Source organism: Periophthalmus magnuspinnatus, chromosome 10 (genome assembly GCF_009829125.3).
Source record: "Periophthalmus magnuspinnatus isolate fPerMag1 chromosome 10, fPerMag1.2.pri, whole genome shotgun sequence".
Lineage (NCBI taxonomy): Eukaryota > Metazoa > Chordata > Actinopteri > Gobiiformes > Gobiidae > Periophthalmus > Periophthalmus magnuspinnatus.
The window spans coordinates 4,666,139-4,681,324 of NC_047135.1; the positions used below are offsets into that span (position 1 = coordinate 4,666,139).

At 40.7% G+C, this 15,186-nt stretch overlaps 1 pseudogene; it reads left to right on the forward strand.

Annotated features, from left to right (window-relative positions):
- Nucleotides 1–4,731: 4,731 nt before the first annotated feature.
- LOC117378178 (U2 spliceosomal RNA) lies at nucleotides 4,732–4,895 on the forward strand (annotated as a pseudogene).
- The last annotated feature ends 10,291 nt before the right edge of the window (nucleotides 4,896–15,186 follow it).

Consider the following 15,186-nt stretch of genomic DNA (forward strand, 5'->3'; position numbering starts at 1 on the left):
GCAGGTTGTGTAGCAGGTTGTGTAGCAGGTTGTGTAGCAGGTTGCATGGTAGGTTGTGTAGCAGGTTGTGCCGCAGGTTGTGCATCAGTCTAAACACAGCTCTGACAACTGAGGACAGATAACATCAGTGTTGTGTCTGAAAACAACATCTCCCAGAACCTTAGCGTGACCTTGCTTTGTTCGTCTTTCCAACATCGAAACGTCTCGACACTCTTCAAACAAACTCCTGCACAAACGCTGCTTTGTTACAGATCTGCCCCATCACGTCACTCTTAACACAGTCAATACTTTGAAAACAAGAACTCACTTAAGGCTGGCTCCAGGTGCTCCAAGGACTCAGAGCCAAACAACAACAGCGATGAGTATAATAGTGATCATAAATACGCTGATTATGACTAAGTCTATTCACTATGTATCAGTACAAAGGGGACGCTGTACAAGGCTGTTTTCAACCGTGTTTAACCTTGGTGCTTCACAATCGGGATCGAAGTCAATGTAAAATAAAAAAAAAGGGTGCAAAAAAGTTTTATTTATTCAACTGTTGTGAAAAAATAAACAGTAACTTTGTAAATCCACATGTCGTTCTCCTCGTAGCATAATTGTAAAAGCAAGGACAAATACAAAAATAAACAGTTTTTTCAATAAGAAGTCTGGGGTGGTTTGAGCATCTTGTTAAAATCGTTGTGAATCACCAAGGACAGATCCAATGACACCTGCAAAAACATCACAAAACTCAACTTGGACTAAAAATGGCTTTAGCGTTGTGAAGTCGGCGCTATGTGAAGTTCTAATGTAATGTATAAGCAGTAATCCAGGCTCAGCATTTTGCATCATAAAACACAGATGCAAGTTCCATCTTTGTGAATTTTGTGCACTGGCAGTGAAATGTATTCTGCTTCTGCTCCCGATGGGCTCTGTGCAGAGTAGCACGCTAGCTAGCTCACTGTCTCAAGCTCACTTTTATTAAAATCAGGAAACATAAAATAAACAACCTGTTAAAATTCAAATCAATTCAAATAAAGACTGCACGATTATTTTTATATGTAGAAAACTTCAGCTTGTGGTGTTGTTTTAATATTTATTATGTCTCAAATTAGCATTAGCATTAGCATTGAGTCACAAACATCCCACTTTCTAAACAGAGAAATGTTCACTTTATTTGTGCAGTGTTTGACATGTTGCCCGCAGCTTCCTGTCCACTGATTTATCTTTAAATGTTTATTCATTTTAGCGTGACTGCATAAGCCCACACACTTGTACACAGATGCTAAGGCTTTGTCCGAATGTCCCTCTTAGCTCCTCACCCCCATTCACTCCACAGCCCCGCATTCTTTAGTGGACTCTATAGAGCCTCAGCAAAACACGAAGTTTAAATCTGTCAACTGGGCAAATTGTTGTAGGAGTGAAGACGTTTTGCTGCTCATCCAAGCTGCTTCTTCAGTTCTGGTCAGATTACTGCTGGACACTGCATTATATCTGTCTGAAGGGAGGAGCTAACTACACTGAAACTGTAAACAGCTACTGCCTCCAGTTTCAGCCTTAACGACCATATTCAAACCTTAATGGCGCTTCTATTGTGCTCTTCTGTTTCTATAGAGCAGAGGTGTCAAACGCATTTTCACAGAGGGCCACATCAACAAAATGGTTGCGCTCAAAGGGTAAGATGTAACTGTAAGACAGTCTGAATGTAACTGTAACCAAATATAATGTAAAATAAATGCAACTACTTTTTAATCTTGCTAATTAACCATTTCTATATTTATTACTTATTCAAATTACAAATGTTGCATATGGATCTGCACAGATATGAAAAAATGGCTGTGTAACTGTGTATCTCCTGATAAGCTGATATTTTAAGTCAGATCTTTAAATTTACCTTGTCACGGTCCACATAAAATGACATGGCGGGCCACATTTGGCCCACGGGCCTTGAGTTTGACACATGTGCTATAGAGCCTCATTCACAGAGCGATTCGGACACACAACTCACTACTTTCAGATCACACGACTGTGGCGTCTGGGTGAAAAAAGTCAGCTAAACTCTGTTAAAACTTTATGTCATAAATAATGATCAGATTGAACTGGTATCTATGAACTAAAAATAATTTTAGTAAGTTAAGTTTTTGCCAGGCTGGATCTGACATAAACAGATCGGATTATTCATTTTTATTTTTCTGAGATGTGGAAATGACTGCTCTGTTAACATTTCAAAATAAAAGACCAACACTTTACACAGCATCGTTTATTTAAGAGTGTTTTATTCATATCAGGATCAGCAGTGAGATAAACCAGAGCTTCTATCGACTTCATTCATGCTCATGTCGTGCTGTGTTCAATTAAAGACCTGTCGCTGCGATGTTGTTTTTCTAACCCTGACCCTTGCAATGCATTATGGTCTAAATTGACCAGTCTAGTGACTACAGATACCCTCTACTGTCCAATCAAGGTGCACTGTGGGAAATTTGGAGTGAACAATTTTCTCACCAAATGGACATTCGGACACCACTTAAAACGGCCTAACTCCTGAATAGTGCCCCCTGTAGGGAATAGTGTTCACATCTGGACAGAGCCTATGATATGAACTCTTGTTTCCACGGCAACCAACTGAGTGGTTAGCGGTTTGATTCCAGCTACGAGCATCACATTCTGCTGCTATGTTCTTCTTACCGCCAAGTAAATGTTGTCGTGTGTTTTAGTTTTTGAATTATACAGGCTTTACAAGAAGAAATACAGTTGTTCCTCGCTATATCGCGCTTCCCCTTTCGCGATCTCGCTGTTTTTTTAGTGCAATTTTACATCTTTTTTTACAGCGTCTGAGCGTGCATTGTGTTGTGCGTCCTGATTGGCTAAGGGGCTGTAGACCATTGTCCATCAGTCTCCACAGTACAGAATGTGTTCAGAGAAATTTACATAAATATTGGATCGCAGTGTGACTCTGAAGTGCTGTATGTTTGCAATTTGTTTTCTCCACCGACAAAACCCACAATGTCGATGAAACATGAAACGTTCTGCACAGACAAAGGCGCCTACGAAGGTTTGAACTTCGAGAGTGTTTAAACGAGAGAGAAATGTGAGAAAATGTTAACGCCTGTGTGAGAAAAGTGTGTTAAGTGTGTGGTGAGGGGTTTTACAGCAAATAACATAGAATAATTGTAAAAAAAATAAAGCTGATACTTCGCCGATTTCACCGATTGTGGGTTATTTTTAGAACGTAACCCCCACGATAAACGAGGGACCACTGTAATGTCGTGTGTGTCACCGTCCCAGAGCTGTCCCTGTAGCTCAAATCCACGAGTGCGACTGAGGAGTGACTATATTATCTCTATATCGCTCTGTTTCCTATGTTTTTTCACAATAACCCGACTCACTTTGGGTTGACCCTTGACAGAAGACACAGTTAAAATGCAAAAGGATTATTCCCACTTGTAATCGGGGCCATCTTCTTAATATTGCTTTTGAACACTCAGACTCACAGTGTCACAAGCAATTACTCTCACTTAGAGAAGAAATCCCCCGGAAGCGCTCGGGCTGATGAAAGCGCTGAGGAGAGCCCAAAGAAGAAAAGAAAAATGATTGAAAGATACAAGATGTTCTGCTGTGCTCTGACACATGTGTAGGTTGAGGGAAATGTGCAGTTTTAAGTCATGCTAAGACCCAGTGCTTTAGAACTGGTAGATGTGACAAGTCCCTATGGGCACGAGGCTTATCATTAGCAAAGAAGATCCTTAACTTCAATTTAAATCCGGGTTTGAAGGAAAGCTCAAGGATTTGTGAACATTTTCAAGGAATCTGTAACTAACTTCCAAACCTAATCCTTTCTAATAAAACAGAGCGTGTTTATTTGTCTTTCCAAATGCAGAGGTTTAGATTTGGATGTAATTAAGTGAATGAAATGAAAAGGAGATGATGCTCAAGACAGAGATTTCCGGCCACACAAAGGGAGCTCTATTGAGTTATTGATTTATCTGTGACAATTGTAAAACCAAAAGAACCGCATTAGATCATCATCTCTGGACCAAATCAGGACAGATCAGCGACAATTTGTGAAGAAAGGACTGAGGCCTTTTGAGAGAACCAGGGCTTATGTGAAATCATGAAGCGAGAGGCCCATGGTGTTAACTGACAACACAGTAGCATGCTAGCTAGCTCACAGTGTCTCAAACATGGATGTATAATAAAATCAGGAAGATGAACCCAAGATGACGTCGTGTTGTTTTCTGTTGTTGTTTTTTGTTGTTTTGCTTATTGGGGCATGGGTCCAAAAATCATTTTCTTTTCCGCATTACTTGCTCAATACAGGGTAGTTCCTCCCACAGAATCAGAGCGATATCTGCAAGAGCGGAGTTCGTGCAGGCTCAGAGCGGGGCGAGGCTAAATCTCACAAAGCTAATTTTGAGGCGCTCTGAGGATTTAGATTTCCCTACAAAACCCGACCTTTGTGAAAGCTGTGGAACCCTATCAGCCGCACATGGGCAGTTTGAATTCACAAAAACTGCTTTGTGCTCTATGGGAGAAGTCTTTCTGGGCCCGAGCTCCTGAGAGCTGCACTACCTGGAGCGCCCACTAGTCGATCTTGTCTCCGGGCGGAGGGGGAGTGTCTTATTCAGTTTTTATTATAGATCTGTGGTCTCAACGCTAACAGTCACTTTTATTAAAATGGAAAAACATAAAATAAACAACCCATTAAATATTAAAACATTGTAATAAAGATTATTTTTATATGTAGAACAGTTCGCTTCTCAGCCTTTTGGCTATGCTCATGTGTAGTATCTCTTCTTATCAGTTTCTGGAATTTCCCCACTGTGGGACTAATAAAGGCATATCTTATCTTATCTTCTGTTTGTGTTTTTTTAACCCTTTAAGGACTGAGCACATTATAGACCAGTATATCTCACCTTTTTTTAGCCATAAAAATCATGTTAAAGGAAGTTTCAGAATGTACTGCCTTTTTTCACAAAACTACCTCTATTTTACAAATCCATCCGTACTTTTTCTTTGATGCATTCAATAAGTGACTGAGAAAATCCCAGTGGCACCTGCGCTCTGATTGGTCATCTTCGAGAGACAACGGATGCATTAATGACAGTAACATATTTAAAGAGCCCCATGCTTCTGCTTAGAGACGCCCTTTGAATTTACATGAAGCACAATTGATTGCGCAGTTACGGTAATGGAAAGTCCACAACCGCGAGTCTAACGGCGACGATAGCGTCCGCCACAACATGCCTCAAAATTGGAATTAGTGTTAGTATTGACACACAAACATCTCTTTCTAAACAAAGAAGTGTTGAAGTAATCATTTTATCTTTGTGTAGTGTTTAACATGTTGTCAGTGACGTCCACCTGCAGCTCCCTGTCCACTGCCTGACCCTAACCCCCTAACCTCTGACCTCTGACCCCTAACCTACCTGCAGCTCCCTGTCCACTGCCTCATCTTTAAATATTTATTCATTTTAGTGTGACTCTGCAAAAACCTCACAGAGATAAAACTGGACAGGAAGTAGTGACGCTAACAGTGGGGTTGGGGGCGCTGTTGTGCACATAGCCAACTGTAAATACTTAACAGCATTCAGTGTTGTGTACTTTAATCACTACAGAACCACCAGTAACACCAACTTTCAATAGCTACAAAACTACTGAACTTTCAACTTCAAAAAGAGAATTAAACGGACAAACTTTTTCCTTTGAGCAGTTTTCAAACTTTAAACACGCATTTCTGTATTCATTCAGAGCCAGATTTAAGTAGGCCTATATTTTGTTTATGTAAAAATCTGAAACAGCAGTACTGAGGAGGAAACCGAGGTCCGGGCGATGTCCATTGATTTCAGACTTTAAACACACATCGTCAACAAAAGACCAGCAAGAGTAAAAATGAACACTTTACATAAATGTGGGACGGCATTTTTCAGGGCAATTACTTCTTTTAGGAGCCCAAAAAGTAGTGGGTCCAGTATAAAACCATATCTAAAATATCCTCCAATTGACTCAGCGTGCTAGCTAGCTTGCTGTGTCTCAACACTTATGCTAACTTTTAATAAAAGCATAAAATATAAAATAAGCAACTTATTCAAATAAAAAAATAATAATAATAAAATAAACACTACCCAATTGATTTTAAATGTTGAATACTTCAGTTTGTGGTGTTGTTTTAATATTTATTATCCCTCAAAATTAGCATTAGCGTTAGCATTGAGACGTAAACATGTCTCTTTCTAAACACTGAACTGTCTCTGCTGAAGTTTTCATTTTACTTGTGTAGTGTTTAACATGTTGTCTGTGACGTCCACCTGCAGCCCCCTGTCCACTGTCTGACCCTAACCCTCTAACCTCTGACCTCTGACCCCTAACTCACTTGCTGCTTCCTGTCCACTGACTGATCTTTAAATATTTATTCATTTTAGTGCAACACTGCCAAAACCTCATTAAGATAAAATTGGGATTGCATGTTGCTTTACAAATGAACATCAATATTAAAGCCGAGAGTCTATATTATTTTTGCATAATTAATAAGTATTTAGTAAACAGATAAATCTGGTTCACTGTTCAATATCTGTGGAACTCCTGCTGACCCATGAATGAAGATGAGATGATACTGAAAACAGTAGTTATTGTGGAGCAATTAGAAATACCTTTAGCATATGATGTGTGTCACATCAGTGTGTGTGAAAATTAGCTTTAAAAATGACCACAGGGGACAGAGGATGCTCCGTATATCATGTCACGCTGGCTGTTGTGGTTTGTTTCAACATGAACCCACAACTAATGTGTGAGTTGCATAACAGTGTAAAGACATGAAAAAAAAAAAAAAAAAAGATTTACAGAAACCTCTATGTTTTTATACAGTTTGAAGTTACACAAAGTAATAATACTAATTATCTTTGTAAATCCCCCACCGCAGTGGTAAGATTAAGGTGTTAATTACCCGTCTGTCCATAAGAACACACTGACTCATGCTGGAAACATCACCATAATTATCATTACATTTGACTGTGCTGTAATTACAGGCCCGTCTGCACCAGCTAACTGTACACCATAGACTCATCCTCTTCTCACACATGAGCGCACATCTGCAGCTGCTACGACTGGATAATTCACAAACAGTTTGAGGGGTTCACAAACTGTGGGGCAGGGACCACAAAACGGATTCTTCTTCAGAGTCATTCGAAATCCAAGTCCTCTCAGATGACTCCAGATCATACCCTGTTTTTTTTAGTTTTTTTAGTTTAGCTCTGGTATAAACTTGATTTAGTTCCACAGACTGCATAAAGAAGTGGACTAAGTGAGTGTGACGTCACCCACAGCGTTGAGCTCCAGTCAAATGAAGCTCATCGAGGTGAACAGTTATGGGGCGAATTTGGAGCTGAATTCCATATTTGGAATTCCAACTGCGAGTATCATAGCAACCAAAGAGCCAATCAGGAGCAAAGCTGTTGAAGGTAACGCCCCTTATCAACGGTGTCAATCAAACCTGTTGCTAACGCTAGCAGGAGTGACCTTGGGGGAAAGAGGACGCCTGATTTGTCTGTTATTAATGTTCATATCTTGAGTTACGGACACAATAGCGAAATAAAAATACCCAGATCATATAGAGTGGGTTAATACGAACATTTTAAGACTGAAATGATGAGTCTGACAGCAGCAGTTACAGAGAGAGGGGCGACAATGTTCTAATGTAAAGTAGATTGGAGCGAGAGTCGATGGAGCTGAAAGCAAACCCATGATCCCTTCTTATTTGGAATGAGGAGGCTAGCAGGTTAGCTATGTCCATTTATATACACTGCCTGGCCAAAAAAAAAATCACCACCAAAAAAAAAAAGGACACACACACTCTAATATTTGGTTGTTCTGCCTTTAGCTTTGATTACGACACATATTTTCTGTGACAGTGTTTCGATTTCGCTTCTGCAACGTCACAAGATTTACTTCCGTCCAGCGTTGCATTAACTTTTCACCAAGATGTTGCATTGATGATGGTCAAGTCTGACGCTGCACAAAGTTTCTCCAGCACATCCCAAAGATTCTCAATGGGGTTAAGGTCTGGACTCTGTGGTGGACAATCCATGTGTGAAAATGATGTCTCATGCTCCTGAACCACTCTTTCACAATTTGAGCCCGATGAATCCTGGCATTGTCATCTTGGAATACGCCCGTGCCATCAGGGAAGAAAAAACCCATTGATGGAATAACCTGGTCATTCAGTCTATTCAGGTGTCAGCACAGACTGTTGCTGAACCCAGACCTGAACAACTGCAGCAACAACAACCTATTTGCTCAGTTAAATCCAAGTGGCGACTCAAATAGATTTGTTTATTTCAGTGACACGTGAACCGAAGTAGCTCATTTGTCGCCTATCATTTTGAACAAAAACAAAAATCTTTCACCTCAGATTTACAGAGTGTAGTTCTTTGTTCATTGATTCTGCAAATATCCATGAGCTTTTTCAGTCTCTTGTGATATTTTTACTTTTTTCCTCGTGAGCAGTGATATTTGTTTTGATATGAACAGGCTATTTCTGAACTTGAGATTCAGTGGTGACCTTAAGACTCTCATCCTTATTAAGTATGAAGGAGAAGTGTGTATTCTGGATCCCAGGCAATATTTTACACCCGTAGCCCCGAGGTTTGGAGAGGTTTAGTTCATGTTTAGATTTCGGTTTAATGCTGGTTTCGTAACATCCTTCTTTTGAGCTGATTTTGGTATAAATCTCTAGACATATGACTGTCTGATAACCTCTCCTGATGTGATTATTCACCAGAGGAACCTGCCATTGGAGAGATTTCAAGCTCTTTGTTTCCATTATGAGCCTGTAGACATGGAGTGGATGGAAGACCACATGGTACGCTGTTGTGAGACCTGACCTTATTAAACAAAAGATTGAAAGGCTAACAAACACTGCATGGAGAGCTGCTCTGTCTTTATTCTTATTCTTGAACTGGTGGGAACACGCTGATGACATTCTGAAGTAGCCATTTTGAAAGCAATGTGTACGTCCTTTCTCTATTCACGTGTTTGGATAAAATTGACATCCTAAGTAATTAGATCAGAAAAAATAAAAGCACGCTGAATCTGACAGGATGGACTCATGGAGAGATCTGTTCAGAATCTGTCAGAGATGTTTTTATGCAAATATGTTCACCACTCACATGACTTTGAATAGAATCAAACGTGAGGCAATTAACTTGGTTCAACTCAAGCCACTTTTCTCCTGCTTTCTGTTTACTCATAAGTCACGCTTTTATAAACTCAGCTGACAGGAGAGTGCAGGTCTATTTAAAACATACTGACTGCACATCATCGATTTTTAGAGTGAATACATGCAAAATAAAATAGATTATAATGACAAGTTAACTGGCATTTTTCCCGAGATGCCCGAGCCTCCTCAGGTGACTCCTCTCGATGTGGAGGAGCAAGGGCTCTACTCCGAGCTCCTGTGCGATTGAGCTCCTCACCCAATCTCTATGGACGCGGAGGAAACTCATTTGTATGCTTGTCTGAACGATCTTATCCTTTCGGTCATTACGCAAAGCTCATGACCATAGATGAGGTCCGTTCATTGACCGGTAAATTGAGCTTTGCCTTTCGACTCAGCTCCTTCATCACAACAGTCCAATACAGCGACCGCATCACTGCAGACGCTGCACTGATCCAATTATCAATCTCATGCACCATCTTTCCCTCACTCATCAACAAGGCCCCAAGATTTTTAAACTCCTCCACTTGAATCAGAGACTCTCCACCCACCCGGAGAGGGCGAGCCACCTTTTTCCCATCGAGAACCATGGCCTCGGATTTGGAGGAGCTCATTTTCATCCCAGCTGCTTCACACTCGGCTGCAAACTGCCCCATTGCATTTTGTGGGTTCTGGTTCGATGAAGCAATCAGGACAACATCATCTCCGAACAGCAGAGATGAGACTCTGTGTTCCCCAAACCGGCCCCCCTCCCGCCCCTGAGTGCACCTAGAAATTCTGTCCAGAACCGGTGACAAAGGGCAGCCCTGGTGGAGTCCAGTATGTGCTGAGAACAAGTCTGACTTACTGTGACTTCCTGCAGTGCAAACACAGCTCCTGCTCCAGTGGGTCATTGATCTTATTTGTATTTCTGCCTCTGATCTTGTAGGTTTTTCATATGCACATGTATTTATCGTGTAAACATAAAGTCAGTCAATCAGCGTTGAACTTTTTAATGTCCTTTGGCAAAATAGATAAACTGACTTCTGCAAATCAACAGGCTTCTCTACTTCACCTGTATATGATGAAAATAACAACCAAAACACAAGAAAACAGATGTACTGTGTCTTAATGACATTGTGTTATTGTACTATTGTATTTTAACTGCAATCTGTGAAGCACTTTGTAACTTGGGCCCATGAAAAGTGTGAGATAAAAACATTTTACTTACTAAATTAAAAACACATACACAGCACTGGTAATTGTTCATGTTCTTGTTTGCAACATAACGACAAAGACGTAACATTTGACATTCATTTCACCTGCAGCGGTTCGAGTCTTATCCCATATTCCACACTATTATAACACCAGATACTGTTCATTGAAGCAATCCTCCCTAAAACCATGTTCTATTGCAATGGAAAAATCATAAATAAAGCAGAAACATAACAAGCCCTGTGTGTCAGCTCTCCTCCGCAGAGACTGAGGCACACTGACAACGTCACTCAAAACGCTTTTGGATCGATGGAGGCCCCGAGCGACACAAACAACCTCCAAATATCAGCACGAATGACGAACATAGCCGTAACCACGGACGCAGCACAGCAGGGGAGGAAGCTCAAATGGAAATGTGCTGAATCCCCTTCTAGGTGTTTTTGGCTGGAGGAGCTGCCATCATTTTAAGCATCTGTTTAACTCTGGTTAAATGTGTTGATAAAATGGAGAAATGGTCATAATTTTATAGAGCACTTTTCCACTTTTAAAGCACTTTCCATCAAGAATCCACACACACATTCACACACACATTCATACACCAGTGTACACAGACTCTGGGGGCGAGGTGGGTTAAGTGTCTTGCCCAAGGACATGACGACAACACTCAACCGTGGGAGCTGGAATCACACCGCCAACCTGTGGGTCAGTGGATTGTCTGCTCAACCAATGATGTTTATGTAGAGAGCGGGATTCGAACCAACAACCTTCGGATCAGACGACGAGTACTCTGAGCACAACTGAGCCACTGCTGTACTCTCTTCTGTTTGTAGAGGTATTTCACTTTACTATATTTTTATGAAGTACTGCATGTATGGAAAAAGAACATCTCCGCTGATTCAGAAGATAAAGTCTCGCTTAGTTTCGACGCTCCTCTGCTGCAGTTTAATTAATTACAAGAGATTACTTTGGGCAATTTGGGCCCAGAAATGATTAGGACAAATTAGAAACCTGGATTCCCGGAGTTTACGACCGCATGCCGTGGAGGGAATGAAACAACAACGACAACAACAACAGCAGCTCTGCCTGGTTTGGTCCTGTTATAGTTTGACTGTTTTACTCTGTCGTTCTAGTCCTGGATTAGTTCTGGTTTCATTGTGATTTGGCTTTGGTTTCGACTCAAACACATCTTAATCTAGATCTCAACACTTTGGTTTTGGTTCTTTATCTCTGGTTTATTGCTGGTTTAATGACCCGATGAACCCATCACATAAATTTTTGGTTTGATTAAGCCATTGTCAACCTGAAACTAACTTCAATTTATATATTTGTTTATAAATGTTTCAGAAATTAAGAGCTTATCTATCTGGAGAATATATTTTTCTGCATTCAATCAGTCTCTTCTCTAATGATGTGGTGATGCCCAAAATAGATTCACATCATTATTTTTGTCAGGTTTATATCTTAAAAGTTCTCTCCGACTGTCAATCCAAAGATAAGTTATGTAAGAGTGAGATACAGTATAATGTTTCATGATGCTTACATAGCACTTATTCTAGAAGAGTGAAAATGAGAAATTGTTGGACAAATTCCTAACTTTATGAAAGGTGTAGCGGGAGAACGCGGCACATGTGTCAGGCTTGTCCAGTTGTTGTCAGTGAAAATATTTTGGAGGAAATGCTGAAATTTTGTAACTTGAATTTTGACATAACAGCGCAATTTAGCACATGTCAGGATGTCAAGTACAGGCTTAGAATAGTCCTGCTCTGGTTCAGCCTTTATTAGAGCAGATTTATTCTGCTAAATGGACCTTTCGGAGCTTTTAACCAGCTGCTTCCTTCTCATTCACCCTCTCAAAGTTGTATTTGGAGTGATTTGTGCACGTTTGAGTGATCTTTCATTTTCTTACACAGAAGTCAGCAGACGTGTTACTTTTATTATGTTTTTTAGATGAATATTGCAATTTAAAATGTGCAAATTATAACATAATGATCCACGCGTGTTGTAGATTAGAACTACAGAGGAAACACAGGCGCAGTGTGTTTGTTAAACCAGTGTGTTTAGGATTAGTGCTCCCTTTGGAGTTAATATGTAAATGAATGAATTAATAAGATGTAGTTTATTAATTACATTGTATTCTGTTATTTATTATCTCTGAGGCTATTACAGCAGGACATAAGCTGATTGTAAATATTGCCAAAACATTTGCATGATTGGGAAAATACACTGAAAATACCTCAAAATGAGAAATTATTTGTTTATATGTGATCTACATTCCTGCTTTTCTTCCTGGTGGAGGTTAAATGTTGACTTCATTCCTCCATATGAAGCAGAATGAAGCTGAATTCAAATCAAATGAATGAGGAACACAGTGACTATGGCTATGGGACAGTATTTTATATTCAGATCTTTCTTTAATGTGCTGATACGTCCTAAAAGTAGCCTGTTTTTTCATGTTTTTGTCATGATCCGCACCGTCTGTTCCACATTTTACCTCCTGTCCTGCTCCTTCCCTCCCTCACCTGCCGGAGCTGGGCTGAGCTCCTGGCTCCTCCTGCGCGCACCTGCAGCTTATTAGCGCAATCACCACCACCTGCCATGTATAAGAGGAGCCAGGACCAGACACTCAGTGCGAGATCATCTGCGTATCACACCCTGTTCTGTACCGGATCGTATGTGCATCTACACCCAGCTGCTGGACCGTCTCAGCTCCAGCGCTCCCGGCTCAGCTCTGACCCTGCTTCCACCCTGCTTCCCAGCCCTGGTACTGTCTTGTTTCGTCTCTGCACTCCACGACCCCGGACCCTGGTTTGCACTCTGCGCCCTGCCCTGGTGCTGCCCACATCGTCATCTCCTCACCTCCTGCTGACCGCCAGATCTACCCTCGAACTGTACCATTTGTCATTTCTACAATAAATACTGTAAATATTCCCCGAGTCTGCACTCTTTGGTCCGCTATACCCACCGGTTACGACAGTTTTTTTTTATTATATTTGAAATATCCAGGTAAAAATAGATACTGAATTTACAAAAAGACATCTCACTATATATGTACAACTCCATTAACACCAGACAGCAGCATAAAGTGATTGGATTGATATAATCTGAAACTCTGTATTTCTGTCTCCAAACAGACCAGTGCTCAGGCTGTACTCCACTTGGTTAATCCATCTCCAAACCTTTATTTCTGAAGTCTGCTTTTTTAAAATAATCACGCATAAGTACAGAGCAGTGGACAGAGATATTTTTTTTCTTAAATATTCAAGCCTCAAATATGCACATTAGCACTGTCATCTACAGACACAATGTCAAATCACCAGGAGGAGCAATGCAAGTTTATTTGTACAGCACAAGTCATACTCAAAGTCTTTTACAGAATAAGAAAGACATTAAAATCACAATACAACTAATCAAAACATAAATTATCAGAAATAATCATCATAAAATGAACATTAAACGAGAAGAAGCAGAATAAAAACCTTTCAGTCATAAATAGAACTGTTTGAAGCCTGGATTTAAACATTGTCAAAGTCGAGGCCTCACATCTTCAGGAAGAATGTTCCAGGTTTTAGCTGCACAAAACTGAAATGCTGATTGCCCATGTTTAGTCCTGGTTTAGTCCTGGTTCAGTTCTGGTTCAGTTCTGGTTCAGTCCTAGTTTAGTCCTGGTTTAGCTCTGGTTCAGTCCTAGTTTAGTCCATGTTTAGTCCTGGTTCAGTCCTGGTTTAGTCCTGGTTTAGCTCTGGTTCAGTCCTAGTTTAGTCCATGTTTAGTCCTGGTTTAGTCCTGGTTTAGTCCTGGTTCAGTCCTGGTTCAGTCCTGGTTCAGTCCTGGTTTAGCTCTGGTTCAGTCCTAGTTTAGTCCTGGTTTAGTCCTGGTTTAGCTCTGGTTCAGTCCTAGTTAAGTCCATGTTTAGTCCTGGTTTATTCCTGGTTTAACGCTGGTTTAGTCCTCGTTCAGTGCTGTTTTAGTCCTGGTTCAGTCCTGGTTTAGTCCTGGTTTAGTCCTCGTTCAGTGCTGTTTTAGTCCTGGTTCAGTCCATGTTTAGTCCTGGTTTAGTCCTGGTTTAGCTCTGGTTCAGTCCTAGTTAAGTCCATGTTTAGTCCTGGTTTAGTCCTGGTTTAATGCTGGTTTAGTCCTCGTTCAGTGCTGTTTTAGTCCTGGTTCAGTCCATGTTTAGTCCTGGTTTAGTCCTGGTTTAGTCCTCCTCATGTGAGATGGTTCATGTGGCTCATGTGGGAGATGTTCTTTGGTGCTGGTCCATGGAGAGACTTATTCACAATCAGAGCTTAAAAAATAAACACAATGATGAACTCAGTGTCTCTGCCTCCCCAAACCGACCAATGTTCCGGATCAATCCAAACCATAAACTTTATAACGAAGTGAACTTAGTGAGTGTGGACGTCACCCACAGCGTTTGGCTCCAGTCGAATGAAAAGTGGATTAAAATATTGACGTAAATATATGAAACAAAAGAACCTAAACTAAGAAACAAAAAATAACAAGTCGAACAAATAACAAGTTTTACGTCTCTAAAAACTGGTCACGTAGGCCTATTAAACACGAGCGACAAACCTAAGGGACACATAACACGAAAACAAGCACGAGCCACACAGTCTACAAACAGAATCGAGCGACAAAGGAAAACGAGAGACACATAAATCACAAATACTAACAGTAAACGAGTAAACACACAAAGTCAGACACGTATAAACTGGAACCACACAGCCCAGCAGCTCCGAACAGTCGTCCGATCACCAGCGACGGCTCACACGGCCCGGATTTCATGGGAAAAAGGGAACAGA